The 14644-nt window shown below is 50.9% G+C and overlaps 1 protein-coding gene across 5 annotated transcripts in view; it reads left to right on the top strand.

Moving 5' to 3' along the window:
* Positions 1-14644, top strand: part of TDRD6 (tudor domain containing 6) — a 1508150-nt gene that overhangs the window by 450731 nt on the left and 1042775 nt on the right. The window lies entirely within an intron of this gene.

A 14644-nucleotide genomic window follows, 5' to 3' on the forward strand; every position in this document is an offset into this window, starting at 1 on the left:
CTCATGTTCCCACCAGCGCACCCTGACACGCTGAAAACGGGGCAAATTGCCAACCACCCCAGCACGCACCCACAGTAAACAAAAATTAATTCCAGCAACTGGTCCTTCCAACCTGCAATACCATCTGCATAAAACACTGTCTCCCTGTAACAAATCACATACGAACCCAGCCGTCACACCTTGTCCACAGAATGCAGATATTAACTCACACCTGAAAGGTGCTATACTGAATGAGCGATCCCTAGGTGCACATGTTTCTGAAATACACTACCTCATTCAGGAACACCAACTATTTCTTGTAGCTCTCACTGAAACCTGGCCACACCCAGCATCAGGTCCCCTACTCACGTTATCCATCCCACCTAACTACACAATACTCCGATCAGACCGACGAGACTCAGTGAGAGGAGGCGTAGCCATCATCACCAAATCATCCTTACAATTCAGAGTTTGCAGCATGGACAAAATAGAGGGCTTCGAGCTCCTCACCCTCAAACTTACCAATGAAACTAAAACAACCATTAACGTCCTTTTCTATAGATCACCAAGCACCACCAATCCTCCTGATATTGACATCCCACTACACATTACCCCCCCTACTCAAACCGAATACTAAATTAGTATTATTGGGTGACATAAACCTCAGTTTCAATGACCCTCGTGACTATAAAGACACAGCATTCCATATTGCATTACAAGAAATGCAATTCTCGCAAATAGTCAATGCACCCACCCACACCAAAGTTAGAATCCTTGACTGGATACTAACCGTGAACACTAACGTATCCCTTGTAGACATCAGCAATGTCTTTTGGTCAGACCATTTCCTAATTCGTTTTAATGTCTCAACTAGCAATTCCAAAGAAGTACTGTCTGTACCTCCCACCCCAATATAAGCGAGAAACTCACGCAAGCTCACCCACGACAAACTATCCCCCATCCTTACCAAACTACTGAAGGACCAACCAAACAATACCTTCAATCCAGGTAGTATATCCTGTTTCTACCACTCATGCCTTAAAACAGCCATTGATGAAGTAGCCCCACTTAAAACCAAACTAACAAAACCCAAACGTAGTAACACCTGGTTCAACGATTAACTTGTAAAGCTCAGGAGAAATAAGAGCCTTAGAACACCTCACCAGAATAAATCCTACCAATGAAGCCAGAAAAGAACTCCAACTTCTATCACAGAACTACAAACCGGCAGTAGTCTCACACAAATCTAGCTTTCTTAATCTACGCATCACCAATGCGGCATCAAATAGCAAAGGACTATTTGCTATCCTCAAAGAACTGGAAACCCCCCCTCCCCTACCCCCCCCAGCCCGATCATTGCCAGTAAGGCCTGGTGTACCACCATTCATAACACTTTAGCATCTAAAATCGAGACTCTACAAGATAAAATCCTATTAAAAGGAGAATTATTGGACAGAAGTGTAAAACATCGACCCTATCACCCCACCAAAAACCTTAGCAACCCAATTTGACTTCTTCCTAGTCACCCAGGACCAAGTTATCAATACAATCCATTCACTCAAACCTTCACATTGTAAATTTAGCTTTCCTGCTAAATTGGTCAAAACGTGCTCCCCAACATTAGCTACCATCATCACCAGCTTCATTAATGCGTCTTTCAGGACTAACTCGGTCCCATCAGAGATTAAAGAAGCCTGGTTAACACCACTACTAAAAAAAAACAAAAACAAACATCCTATATCCCACAACCCCCACTAACTATAGATCAATCACAATAGTCCACTTCCTCCTTAAAATATGCTATAAAATAGCATATACCCACGTACAAGCCCACCTCGAAACTAACCATCTACTAGGCGACAGACAATCCGGTTTTCAGCCCAAACACAGCACTGAGACAGCACTATTTGATTTTAAAAAATCAGATGGATGCTCTGAGACTCAGGCAAACTATGTATCCTACTACTATGTGATCTGTCCGCGGAATTGGATTTAGTTGACCACAATAAACTATGCCTAGCATTATCCAAAAACTTTCATTTCTCACAAAATGCAACAGACTGGATCAAATCATTTTTATCAAAGTGTATCCTCCAGAGTAGCCATAGGAGAGGAAGTAGCAGATCCTATACCTGTCCCCCTTGGTATACCTCAAGGATCCTGCCTTTCTCCCACACTATACAATGTTTACACTAAGCTTTTTTTTTGCTGCATTGGATGCTATGGAAGTAATATACACCAACTTTGCGGATGATACGCAGATATTCATCCCAATCACAAGAAATAAAGATCACAATACCATCACCATAAACAAAATCCAGAACTGGATGGCAGCTAACCGCCTCTGCTTGAACGTCGAAAAGACGTAGATCCTTATTGTCGGATCACCATCTCAACTAAAGAAAGTGCCCCAAGGTTACACCTCAATCGACATGGCACACCCATCTCTATCCATCTCTAACCAAGTTAAAACACTAGGGGTTTATTTGGGGCTTTAGGGGTTTATTTGTATTCTATCCTCAACATGAGCAAACACATCAGTTCGCTGGCATCCTACACAGCTAAACTGATTTCCCTCAGCCGCCAATTTCTTTCTACACAGAACTACATCACTCTTTCCAGAGCACTCATCTTATCAAGTTAGATTATTGTAGTATACTATTAGGTACTTCCAAGGAAAACCTATCCAAATTACAACTATTACAAAATTAAGCCCTGAGAGCAGCGCTAGGCATTCTACCACCACTAAGTAAATCAGCCCCGGCAGGGACTAGACACGCGTGTCGAGCGATCGGCACCGGACGACACCACAAGAGCAGTCCAATTAATCTTTGTCCTCTGGGCGTTCATGTTTGCCTCATGGCAAGGCCCAACCGTTTTCGGTTGAGAAAGGTGTCGCCGATCAACAGTCCCCAAGGCCCGACTATACCGCCTGGCGCCCTCAAGAGATTTGACATCCACCTTCGAATCCCGCCCCTCCACCCCACCAGAAACTCAACGCAAGACGTCTGAGCCCTCGGAAGCCCCTAAAAACTCTGGTAAACACTCCTCTAGCCATGGGGGAGGGGATAAACAACAAAAGAAAACATCTTCAGGTCCCCATGTTCAGAGGGAGAAGCATAAGGCCCCAAAGGTAACTGGGAAATCAAAGTTTCGGAACCTACCCCAAAAACAAAACTCATTCCTCCCACTGCTGAGGATATGGGCAATGATGAGGAACCAGTACCAGTTATTATTCTTGGCTCTAAAGACTGGAGCTCAGCAGACATTGACGGGGTCATGAAAAGGTTAACATCAATGGCTAACTTATGAAAAGGACCCCAACTACTTTCATAGTTACTAAAGCTCCCCTCCTACCTCTGCCCCTTCTGGGTCCAAGCTAACACCTGGGTCCTCTCAAACACCTACTAACCTATTAAAATAAACTCCGCTCCGACGCCCCTTTTCAGGGCTTGGTCACAGACACCTTCGTGGTGGAGCCTTACCACCCTGATTCATATTGTGACGAAACGGAGCCTCAATATGTTGATGACTAGGCGGGTGACCCTTATTATGGGGATGCAGAAGACCAGGAGGAGGATGAAGAAGCTGAAGCTTACACTATTGACTCACCTGTTGCTAAAGACCCCCCGCCCCGGTGCATGACTCGCCTGTAGACTAACAAGCCCTCCTTAATGAGGTGCTGGCTAAGGCAGCTGCCCACTTTAGTATTGATACAGGGGGTGTTCAGGAAGACAGGGATTTCGCTGAAAAAATCCTAGGAGATAAGAAAGCCATTGCTCAGGCTATCCCATTGCTAAAGTCCATCCAGTGCAGAATTGATTCCTCGCTGCAAACCCCAAATCTCACTCGAGCGGTTAATCCGGGCATCGAGAAATTGTTCTGTGCCGCACCCTCCGATAACCTGTACATTAGGGGTCAATTAAAACCTGATTCCCTGGTCGTAACAACCAGCAGGAAGAGGGCAGGCACCCCGCTTGCTTCCTCAGAAGCACCTCCTGATAAGGAGAGCAAACGTCTAAATGGCCTGGGAAGGAAAGTTGCCTCCACTGCGGCCTATCAGGCAAGAATTGCCAATAGTGCCACCCTTTTGGGAATCTACAATTGCCATCAGTGGGAGGAAGTGTCTGCTTTGGTTTCCTCCGCACCCGACCCCTTAAGGAGCCAGTTGGCTCGGGTTGCAGCAGAAGAGAGATCTGTGTCAGGCTGCATGTTAAAGACTAACTTTGATGCAGCGGATTATGCTGGGGGGTTAATCGCTGAGGGCACCACGCTTGGCTTAGACAGTCAGGTTTCAAACCTGAAACCCAAGCATCCCTAATAGATATGCCTGTGGAGCAGAATGTACTATTCGGCAAGGCAGTTGAGGAAGCTTCAAAAACTGCAAAGGAAGAGTACGAGACCCTGAAATCTCTTGGCCAACTCGCCAACAAACCTTCTGGACGGAGGAGTAACAATTTTCGCCGCTTTCGGGGCCAAAATTACCAAAGGGGTTCCAATTATTACCAAAACCAGGGAAGTTCATGGGGTAACAACCAATCCCAATCCTCACAGGGCTACCCCAGAGGGCAGCGCAGGGGTCGCACTCTGGGTAGAGGCAGCCCCGCCATAGGTGGTACACCACCCAACAAGCGGCGACATTCCACTTCGGGTCCCTTCCCATGTATCCCCAGTAGGGGGGTGCATTTCCACCTTCACCCACGCATGTGCCATGACCACGGGCAGGATTTTAAGTTCTGGTTCCCAAAAGAACACCTTAAGGGGTTGGTCCTTAGCGTGGCATGATTGGGTGACTGCTCTAGATAGTTTTTGAATGATTTCCCATTGAAGTAATGATTTCCTGGTTCCCATGGCTGTCAGTTTAATGCCTGGAAGACTAACCTTGTAGGTCTATGCATCCTGCTTAGTCTCTTTTATTAGCCCCTCCCCCCTGGAGGTATGCGCTTCGCGTTCTTGACTGCAGCCGCAGTGCAACGCTCACCGCGGTCCCCAGTTACCTCAGATTTTACTGTCACAGTATTTATTATTCCTCTGATTCACCTTTATTTTTTCCAGTTTATTAATTCCCTCCTATTTCGCTCTTCTAGTCTTATTCTTTTTCCCGTCCGTAGTTTTCAGAACCTTCCCCTCAAGGGTTCCTGTCAGTCGCACGGATTCATTTTTCCCTCAGATGTCTTTGTGTAGAGCGACTGAAAAGCACCTGGGCTCACGCAAGTACCTTTTGTTGTCAGTTATGTCCATGTGTAAATATTCATACTAACGTATACCTCTGTGGCATTGTTGTTTCTTCAGAGTTAGATATCGCTTATTTGCGGTTAGTTCTGTTTTTTTGGTGTGTTAGTTGGCACTTTCACTAGTTACTCCTTATGTCCCAGGGTTGTTTAAATTTTGAAAAAAACAATGTTTCGTCTCACGTAGTATACTCTTACACCTCAATTCCACGTGAGGGGTTTGCTCAGTTACATTCAGCAATTATATTACAACCAGTAGCCCGTGCCTGTTATAAAGGGGTTGCAAGATTACATTCAGTAATATTTTCATTTAGCTTCTATTTTCACGGCCACTTATCCCCTTCCAAGTTCAGTTCCTTCCCTTATCCCCTATTCTCCAGCATGGGGTCTGGCATGGATTCACATGCTCATGAATATTCCCCGTCAGGCCGGGAATCCTCGGTATAGAAAAAAATCAGTATCAGTTTTGTTTCTGATCTGTATTTCTTAGTAGTAACCAATCACTGGTCTCTGGGTCATACTGCCCCCAGCCAATGACTGCCCTCTCCCTAAGCCCCGCCTCAGGCAGCCATCCTCAGATTTTTACCGCACGTTCAAGTGTTGGGAGTCCTCGTGCTGTAGCTCTCGAGCTTTTGCTGCGTTTTCGTGCTTTTTCAGGAGATTTTTCTCATTTTTCGGTTAAATAGAGCCTCAAGCTCCACCGTTTCTACATCCGATGAACAGGGATCCGTTTCGGAGTTTTCTACGCCCCTCAAGGGTGAAGATTTCGTCCAGTTACGCTTTTGGAGGATTCCAGAAGTTCTGAGGCCTACCCCGGACATGGCCCAGGAGAAAGGAAGCTTGACGCCCGGGAAGCTGTTCAGGACCTGCCCTGGATGCCAGCTTCAGAATGTTTTCAAGGAGGACGAGCATTCGTTATGCCTCTACTGCCTCCATGAGGACAAGACGCACACGGAGAAGGACGGTGCGTTTTGTGGGAACATGTTGGAGCGGACCATGAAGGATCGCCACCTCCGTCTCGCCAACTGGCTGGAAGGGAAGAGCCCGTCAGGCGAGAAGAAGCAAAAGAAGTCTGAGCGGTGTAAGTCCTGTGAGGGCGTCCCGGCGACGGGGGCCCAACAAAAGGCTAAACACCGTTCGGCGCTCCCAGTGCCCGCGGACTCGCGGTCAGGCTCCTTGGCTGCCAGGCAGGGCGCATCCTCCCCGGCGCCATCAACCACAAGCCAACGCTCTGGCTCGGGTAAGAGGAAGTCTGAGAACCCGGCGAAGCTTCTGGAGAGGCCCCGGTCGATCTCGAAGATTACAGCAGAGGGGGAGCGAGGCTCGGACCCTCCCCCCAAGGTGAAGGCCCCAGGCGTCCAGAAGGTGGCGATGGCTTTAATTCACCCTGCTAAGACCTTGATTGAGGATGTCGCCGCGGCCCTGTCTCAGCCTGTGGAGGCTACACCAGTGGAGGCGCCCTCAGGACCCAGAGTCTCCCTGCCTCCATGGAGGGAGTCGTCTTTCAGGCCCATTGAGAAGACCCCCACAAAGTCCTCGTTGGAAAAGGTGGGGGAGGGGCTGGTGGCCATCGTGGATACAGACACGACCTCTGAAGAAGAGCTCATCGAAGTCGTGGAAGAGGCCCAGCCCATCAGGAGGGATCCCGACGAGGTTGACGACAAGAGCGACAGTGTAGCCGACAAGGCTCCTCAAGAGCCCTCGCGCCCGTCGTTTCCAGCGCCGCAGGACACCTCAGCGGCCATTTTGTCAGCGATTCAGTTCTTATGCTCGGAGATGAGGACAAGGTTGCCCCTTCCCCCGACGGAGGTACCTGAGCCAGACCCGACGGGGGAACCGGAGCCAGGACCTTCGGAAAGTCCACCGCATAAGAGAAGGACGACGCATCCTACGCCACCTCTGCGGCCTGCTCTGCCTTCCCCCCGGTCTACTACCCACAGGGATGATACAGGCACGGACACGCCTACGACAGGTACAGATGACGACGGAGGCGACGATGGGACGTGTCCTACGTCGCCCTCTGCTCGGGCGTCCCCGCCCGACGAGATTGGATCCTTTCATGCCATGATTTCCAGGGCATCTGGGCTTTTTCAGCTCTGCCCAGAAGAAAAGAAGAAAGAAGGATTCCTTTAGCAACGGCCTGAGGTTAAAAGGAAGACGGTTCTCGCCGTACCGCTTCTTGATGGCATCTGGGATGAGGGGCTCGCCCTCCTCAAGAACCCTGCCACGGCGCCCGCAAAGAGGGACCGGTACGAGAAGAAGTACCGGGTCCCCGACGCTGCCCCCTTCTGCCTTTGGGCACAACCTACCCCAGATTCGGTCGTCTCGGCGGCGGCAAAGAAGAAAGCTGGGGGGGCATCGGCCTCGACATCAACTTCCCCGCCGGACGGCGAGGGCAGGAAGTTGGACACGATGGGACGACGGATCATCTCATCCGCAGCGACGACTATCAAGGCGGCCAACGCCCTTGCTATCGTAGCTCGCTACGACAGGGAGTTGTGGTTCAAAATCGCCGCTCTGTTAGACTTCCTTCCGGACACCAAAAGGGCTGAGGCCCTTGAAATCCTACAAGAGGGGGAGATTGCTTCGGACCACGCCATCACGGTGGCAACGGACATCGCCGACACCGGTTTCCCTAAGTTGGGCAACGGCGTTTGCTTGAGACGATGAGGATGGCTCAAGGCCACGGATTTCCGCCAGGACGTACAAACCAAGGTTTTGGACATGCCCTTCGACGGGAACAACCTGTTTGGGAAGGCGGTTGATGAGTCCCTTCAGGCCATCAAGACAGAGACTGCCCGGGCACTGGGAGTGCTCCAACAACGACGGCTGTCCTTTTGGAGCTCCGGAGGCAGACAGGGTTCCTCCAGGGGATCCGGCAGTGGCTCCTCCACGTGCTGCCAAGCGGCAAGATCTCCGTCCCAGGAAGCCTACAGGGGACGCGGCAAGTCAGGTGGTGCCCGTCGTCGACAGGGAGGTCAAGGAGGCAAGGCGACCTCCAAACAAGATTGAACCGACCGTGTGGTCGGGCCCCTGCCGAAGCACCCCGGTGGAAGGCCGGCTGGCGAGGTTAGTCAGCGTCTGGTAGTCCATCTCCACCGACCGTTGGGTGCTGGACGCCCTGGCCCAAGGGCACGCCCTCGAGTTTCAGAAGTGCCCTCGCGTTCCACCCGTGGCCAGGAAGGAAAATCACGTCCCTCAACTACTGTTGGAAGTATGGGCGATGCTCAAGAAGGGTGCCATCGAGCTCGTCCCAAAGAGGCTTCGGGGCTCCGGAGTTTACTCAAGGTACTTCCTCGTAAAAAAGAAGACAGGAGGATGGCGCCCCATCCTGGACCTACGACGACTGAACAAGGTTCATCAAGTCACAGAAGTTCCGTATGGTCACCATCCAGCATGTGCTGGGACAGCTGGAGGAGGCCGATTTCCTGTCGTTGTTGGACTTGGAGGATGCGTACTTTTACATCCCCATTCTAAAAAGACACCGAAAGTTCCTCAGGTTCGTGGTCCAAGGGCGGCGCTACCAGTTCAAGGCCCTCCCGTTCGGATTGAAGTCGGCACCCAGGGTGTTCACCAAGTGCCTCGCACCGGTGGCGGCGCGGCTGCGCCTACAGGGGATCCACGTCTACCCCTACCTGGACGACTGGCTCATCCGGGCAAGGACAAGGGAGCTCGCCGTGGGGCACACTGCGAAGACCGTCCAGCTGCTCACGGACCTGGGATTCTCCATCAACTTTCCAAAATCCCACCTGGTTCCGTCGCAAGTCGCCCTGTTTCTGGGAGCCAAGCTCGACACAGTGGCGCGGCTGGCCTCGCCGTCAGAGGAAAGTACCAGGACCATTCTGGGCAAGGTGCAGCGTTTGCTGGCCACAGACATGGCCAGGGTAAGATCTATCAAATCCCTCCTCGGGATGATGTCGTCCTGCATTTATCTGGTGCGCCTTTGCAGGCTTCGGATGCGACCCTTACAGGAGTTCCTCGATGCCCGCTGGATCCAGTCGATGGGCAGCTTCGAGGACAGATCCCTCTCAACAAGACGTTCCGTCAGGCGATCTGGTGGTGGGGGTACCCGCTCCCATCTGTCGGCGGGCACGGACTTTCAGACCCCAGCTCACCAGGTGACGGTGACGACGGACGCCTCCCTGGAAGGTTGGGGAGCAAACTCCGGAGATGTTCACGCGCGAGGCCATTGGCTCCCGGAGGAGAAGTCTCTCCGCATCAACATCTTGGAGCTCCGCGCGGTGTTCTGGGCCCTCAGGTCCTTTCTTCCGTCCCTCAAGAGCAAGGTGGTGAGGAACTTCACCGACAACACCACCACGATGTTCTACATCCGGAAGCAGGGCGGAACCAGGCCCCCGGCCCTATCCAAGGAAGCCCAGGATCTGTGCCATTGTCCGTCACCCAGGGGATGTTTCTGGAGCCTCTTCATCTGGCAGGAATAAAAAACACGATCGCCGACTCACTCAGCAGGGAGCTGCGCTCGTGCCACGAGTGGGAACTACGCCAGGATCAAGTGGATCGACTCTTCCGACGATGGGGTGAACCCCAAATCGATCTCGTCGCGACAGCGACGAATTCCAAGTGCTGGAGGTTCGCCAGCAGGTTCTCCCAGCCGAGGAGCATGGGCGATGCTTTCTCGTTCCCCTGGGACAGCCTATTTCTTTATGCGTTCCCTCCGCTGCCGTTGCTGCTCCGGCTCATCAACCAGCTCAAGAGGTCCCGGTGCAGGATGATCCTCGTCGCACCGGCGTGGCCGAGACAGATCTGGTTCCCGGACCTTCTGGACTTGTCAACGTCCCCACCAGTCAAGCTGCCGACGGACGCAGACCTTCTCTCCAGAGAAGGAGGCGCCATTCTTCACCACAACCCGGAGTCGCTGAACTTGCAGGCCTGGCTCCTGCAGCACTAGAGTTTGGAGAGTACGACATCCCGGCCGACTGCATAGAGGTTCTTGCAAAGGCCAGGGCTTCCTCAACTCTCAAGTGCTACGGACCCAAATGGAAGAGGTTCTCTGTCTGGTGCAGTGCACAGAAGATTAACCCTCTGCGGATTACGGCCCCTCAAGTACTGCCGTACCTACTGTCGCTGGCTAAAGCTGGACTGGCACACGCCTCCATCAAAATACATCTGGCTGCAATCTCCCGATATACCAGGACGACGGGACGGGCGTCCTTGTGGTCTCATCGCCTGGTGAAAGAATTCATGAAGGGACTATTCCGATCATTCCTGCCGGTGAAGGCTCCTGCCCCGGCGTGGGAGCTTAAGGTGGTGCTGACCAAGCTCATGGGGTGGCCCCATTTGAGCCTATGCATTCGGCGCCTTTGAAGTTCTTGTCATGGAAGACAGCTTTCCTCATGGCCATCACCTCTGCACGACGAGTGTGAGAGATCCAGGCCCTATCTTGCAAGCCTCCATACTTGACTTTTCATGACACAAGGGTGGTGATGAGGAGACACCCATCCTTTATGCCCAAGGTGCCGTCGGACTTCCACCTCAACAAGCTCTTGGTGTTGCCAGTTTTCTTCCCGTCGCCTTCGTCGCCGGCCGAGAGGACTTTGCACTCGCTGGATGTAGCTAGAGCGCTGAAGTTCTACGTGGACCGCACGAAGAGTTTTCGGAAGACGTCACAGCTGTTTGTGAACATTGGGACTGTGAATCAAGGGAAGGCTGTCTCGAAGACTTCCATTTCCAGATGGCTCTCCGGCTGCATCATGCACTGTCACCGGATGGCAAACCGACAGCTGCCTGGCCGTCCGAGAGCCCATTCGACCAGAGCGATCGCTGCTACTACGGCGTTCCTGTCTGGTGAGCCCCTGCTGGACATCTGCAGGGCTGCGACGTGGAGGTCGACGCACACCTTCACAAGATTCTACTGCGTCGATCGGGACTCCAGGGAGGAGTCCAGGGTCGGCCAAGCAGTGCTGCGCAACCTGTTCGCCTAAAGTGAGCCAGGTGAGGAGGTTTGTTTTGTTTATTTGTTTTTATATAGCGCTCCTGACCCAGGGGTATATGGGCGCTTAAGTATCAAGTTACAGGCAAAGGTAAGGAACATTTGTACATTTGTGCAGCATATGTAAAGTTACAAGAAAGCAAATATTGACAAGCCGACATAGTAAGGATGCAATCATACATTAGGCATACAAACATAATTGGTTATTTATTGAGTAACCAAGTGATGACCTTAGTTCTGAAAGGTTGGAAAGTAGGGGTGGATTTGATATCCAATGGGATAGTGTTCCACAGTTGTGAGGCTAGAACTGGGAAGCTGGATCCACCAGCTCTTTTAAGGGAGTATTTGGGCACCGTCAGTTGTAAGGTATTGGAAGATCTGGTGGTTCTGGTGTTCTGTCTTACAGTGAATTTGTTGATTAAGTAGGGCAGGGCTAGGTGGTTGAGAGCTTTGTAGGTGAGGCAGATAGTTTTGAGATCAATTTTTTGTTGGATGGAGAGCCATTTGCAAGAAAATCTTGTGGCCGAGATATGTTCTCTTCTAGGAATATTAAGGGCGGCACGGAGTGCATTGTTTTGTAGAACTTGCAGTTTATTAATTACCACTTTGTTGGCACCTACATAGAGGCTATTACAGTAATCCAGTTTGGATTGTATAAGTGCTGTGGCTAAAATGAGGCAGTTGTTAGGGGAGATTAAAGGTCTGCAGGCCCTAATTAGTTTACAAGTGTAAGCAGTGGCTGAGGCGGTCATGTTAATTTGTTTGGCGAGGTTGGTATTCGTGTCTAGATAGAAACCAAGAGTTTTTACACTCTTGGCGACGGGAATGGTGTTACAGTCAATGGTGAAGCTGGTATAACTAGTGCTGAGATTCCGGATGGTATTAGGTGAGCCGACAAGGAGCAGTTCGGTCTTGTCATCATTCAGGCAGAGGCCATGTGTGGCCATCCATGCCTGAATGATGGAGAAGACTTCATTGATCCGGTTGGCGTCCACGTTGTAATTGCCGGATAAGGTGAGGAGTATCTGGGTGTCATCTGCGTAGTTAGTATAGGTGACACCCAGATGGTCCAGCTTGTCGAATTTGGGCTTTGTAAATATATTATACAAAGTGGGTGAAACACAAGATCCTTGTGGGACACCGCAAGTGATGGGAATGGGGTCGGCCGCTGCTAGGGGTGAGAAGACTCGCATGGTCATGTTGTCAAGGAAGGATTGGATCCATGTGACCGCAGAGTGGAGAAGTGTGCTGCCGATGACAAGTGGTTGCACAAGATTTTGTGGCCAACCAAGTCAAAGGCCGCGGAAAGGTCAAGGAGAAGGATGGCAGCCCTACCTTTATCTTTGAGTTAGTCTATCTGGCTTTTGAGGTCAACAAGGGCCGTTTCCGTCCCATGTTGAGGACGAAAGCCAGATTGGCGAATTCCCAGTAGTTGGTTAGTCTCGAGGTAATCCTGAATTTGTAAATATGCCACTCTGTCAAGAATTTTTAGTAAGAAAGGGACAGTGGTAATGGGTCTATAGTTCGTGGGTATATCTGGGTCAAGGGTTTGTTTTTTTAACAGAGGTAGGACCCAAGATTGTTTCAGATTGCTAGGGACCGTGTTATTGGAGAATGACAAATTTATTAATTTGGTGATGAAGGGGGAAAGATCCCTGGCTGCATCTTTTATGATCTGTGCAGGGCAACTGTCCCCCTTGCAGTTCGAGGGTTTCAAGGAAGCTATAATTTTTTTGTACTTCAGGTATGGTTACCTTTTTGAAGGTGAAACCTGAGCTAATGGCAGTGGGTGAGGGCAGGGTGGAACTGGAGGTAGGACCATGAGTAAGTTGTTGTCGTTTGTTTTCAATTTTAGTTTGGAGCCCTGAAATTTTGTTAGCAAGGGCATTCTGGATCCCTGTGCACCATGGTTTGTCCTTTGTGCAGGTATCTGTGGGAGGAATGGGGTTTTCTAATTCCTTTAGGATGTTAAAGAGCTCTTTTGTGCTAGAGCCTGCCTGAGAGATCCTGGAATTAAGAGATTCTTTCTTAGCGCGTATGATTTCATTTTTGTAGAGGGTAGAAATATTAGTAAGGTTAGTTCTGTTGTCTACTGAGGGCACTGATTTCCATAGTGCTTCAAGTTTGCTCTTTTGTTGTCGGAGAGTTTTGAGCTCCGCGGTGTACCACGTATTCAGGTGCGCTTTTGGTTTCCCTTTGCGCATTTTTAGTGGGGCAATGATATCGATAGCTTTAGCCATGGAATCGTTGTAAGCGTTGACCATCAGGCTTAAGTCCGTAGTAGCTGGTAGAGCGTTCAAAGTGGGGGTCACCAGGGGTATTAGTGCTTCCGCTGTGATGTTGCTCTTTTTCCTAGTTGGGCAGGCCAGCGCAATAACAGGCCTTTTATGCACTAAGTTACTGATATTAATGTCGTGGGAGGAGGTAGTGGTCCATCCAGGTAAGCTGTATGGGGTCCTTCAGGTTGATGTTGCAATTGAGGGCGGTTACCCAGTCAAGGATTCTACCCTTAGAGTGGGTGGGTTTGGAGCATAGTTGAAGGAGGCCATGCTCCTCTAACGCTGTAGCCAGGGCATTGGCTGGGGTGTCGAGAGGGTCGTTAAACCCAAGATTGAAGTCTCCAAGTATGATCATTTCTCCAGCATGGGGTCTGGCATGGATTCACATGCTCATGAATATTCCCAGTCGTCAGGCTGGGAATCCTCGGTAAAGAAAAAATCAGTATCAGTTTCGTTTCTGATCTGTCTTTCGTAGTAGTAACCAATCACTCAACACTGCGTCATACTGACCACAGCCAATGACTGCCATCTCCCTAAGCCCCCCCTCTGGCAGCCATATTCAGATTTTTACCGCACGTTCAAGTGTTGGGATCCTGGTGCTATTGCTCTCGAGCGTTAGTGCTTTTTTTGCGCTTTTTCTTAGGAACATTTTCTCTCTTTCGGTCAAAAGAGCCTCAAGCTCCACCGTTTCTTTATCCGATCAACGGGGACCCGTGTCGGATTCTTCTACGCCCCTCAAGGGTGAAGATTTCATCGAGCCACACTTTTGGAGGACTCCAGAAGTTTCTCAGGCCCTCTTGAGCATGGCCCAGGAGAATGGAAGCTCGACGCCCGGAAAGCTGTTCAGGGTCTGCCCTGGATGCCAGCTTCAGAATGTCTTTAAGGAGGACGAACACTCCCTTTGCCTCTACTGCCTACATGAGGACAAGACGCACGTGGAGAAGGACTGTGCGTTTTGCGGCAATATGTCGGAGCGGACCATGAAGGACCGCCATCTGCGTCTCGCCAACTGGCTGGAAGGGAAGAGCCCGTCAGGCGAGAAGAAGAAGTCTGAGCGGTCTTCTAAGACCTTTGAGGGCGCCCCGGCGACAGGGGTCCAACAGAAGGCCAAGCACCGCGAGTCCGCTGGCACCGGGAGCGCCGAACGGTCGGGCTCTACAGGCGCCAGGCAGGGCGCATCCTCCCCGGCGCCATCAACCACGAGG

This window comes from Ambystoma mexicanum, chromosome 4p (assembly GCF_040938575.1).
Source record: "Ambystoma mexicanum isolate Mex_15411 chromosome 4p, UKY_AmexF1_1, whole genome shotgun sequence".
Classification (NCBI taxonomy): Eukaryota; Metazoa; Chordata; class Amphibia; order Caudata; family Ambystomatidae; genus Ambystoma; species Ambystoma mexicanum.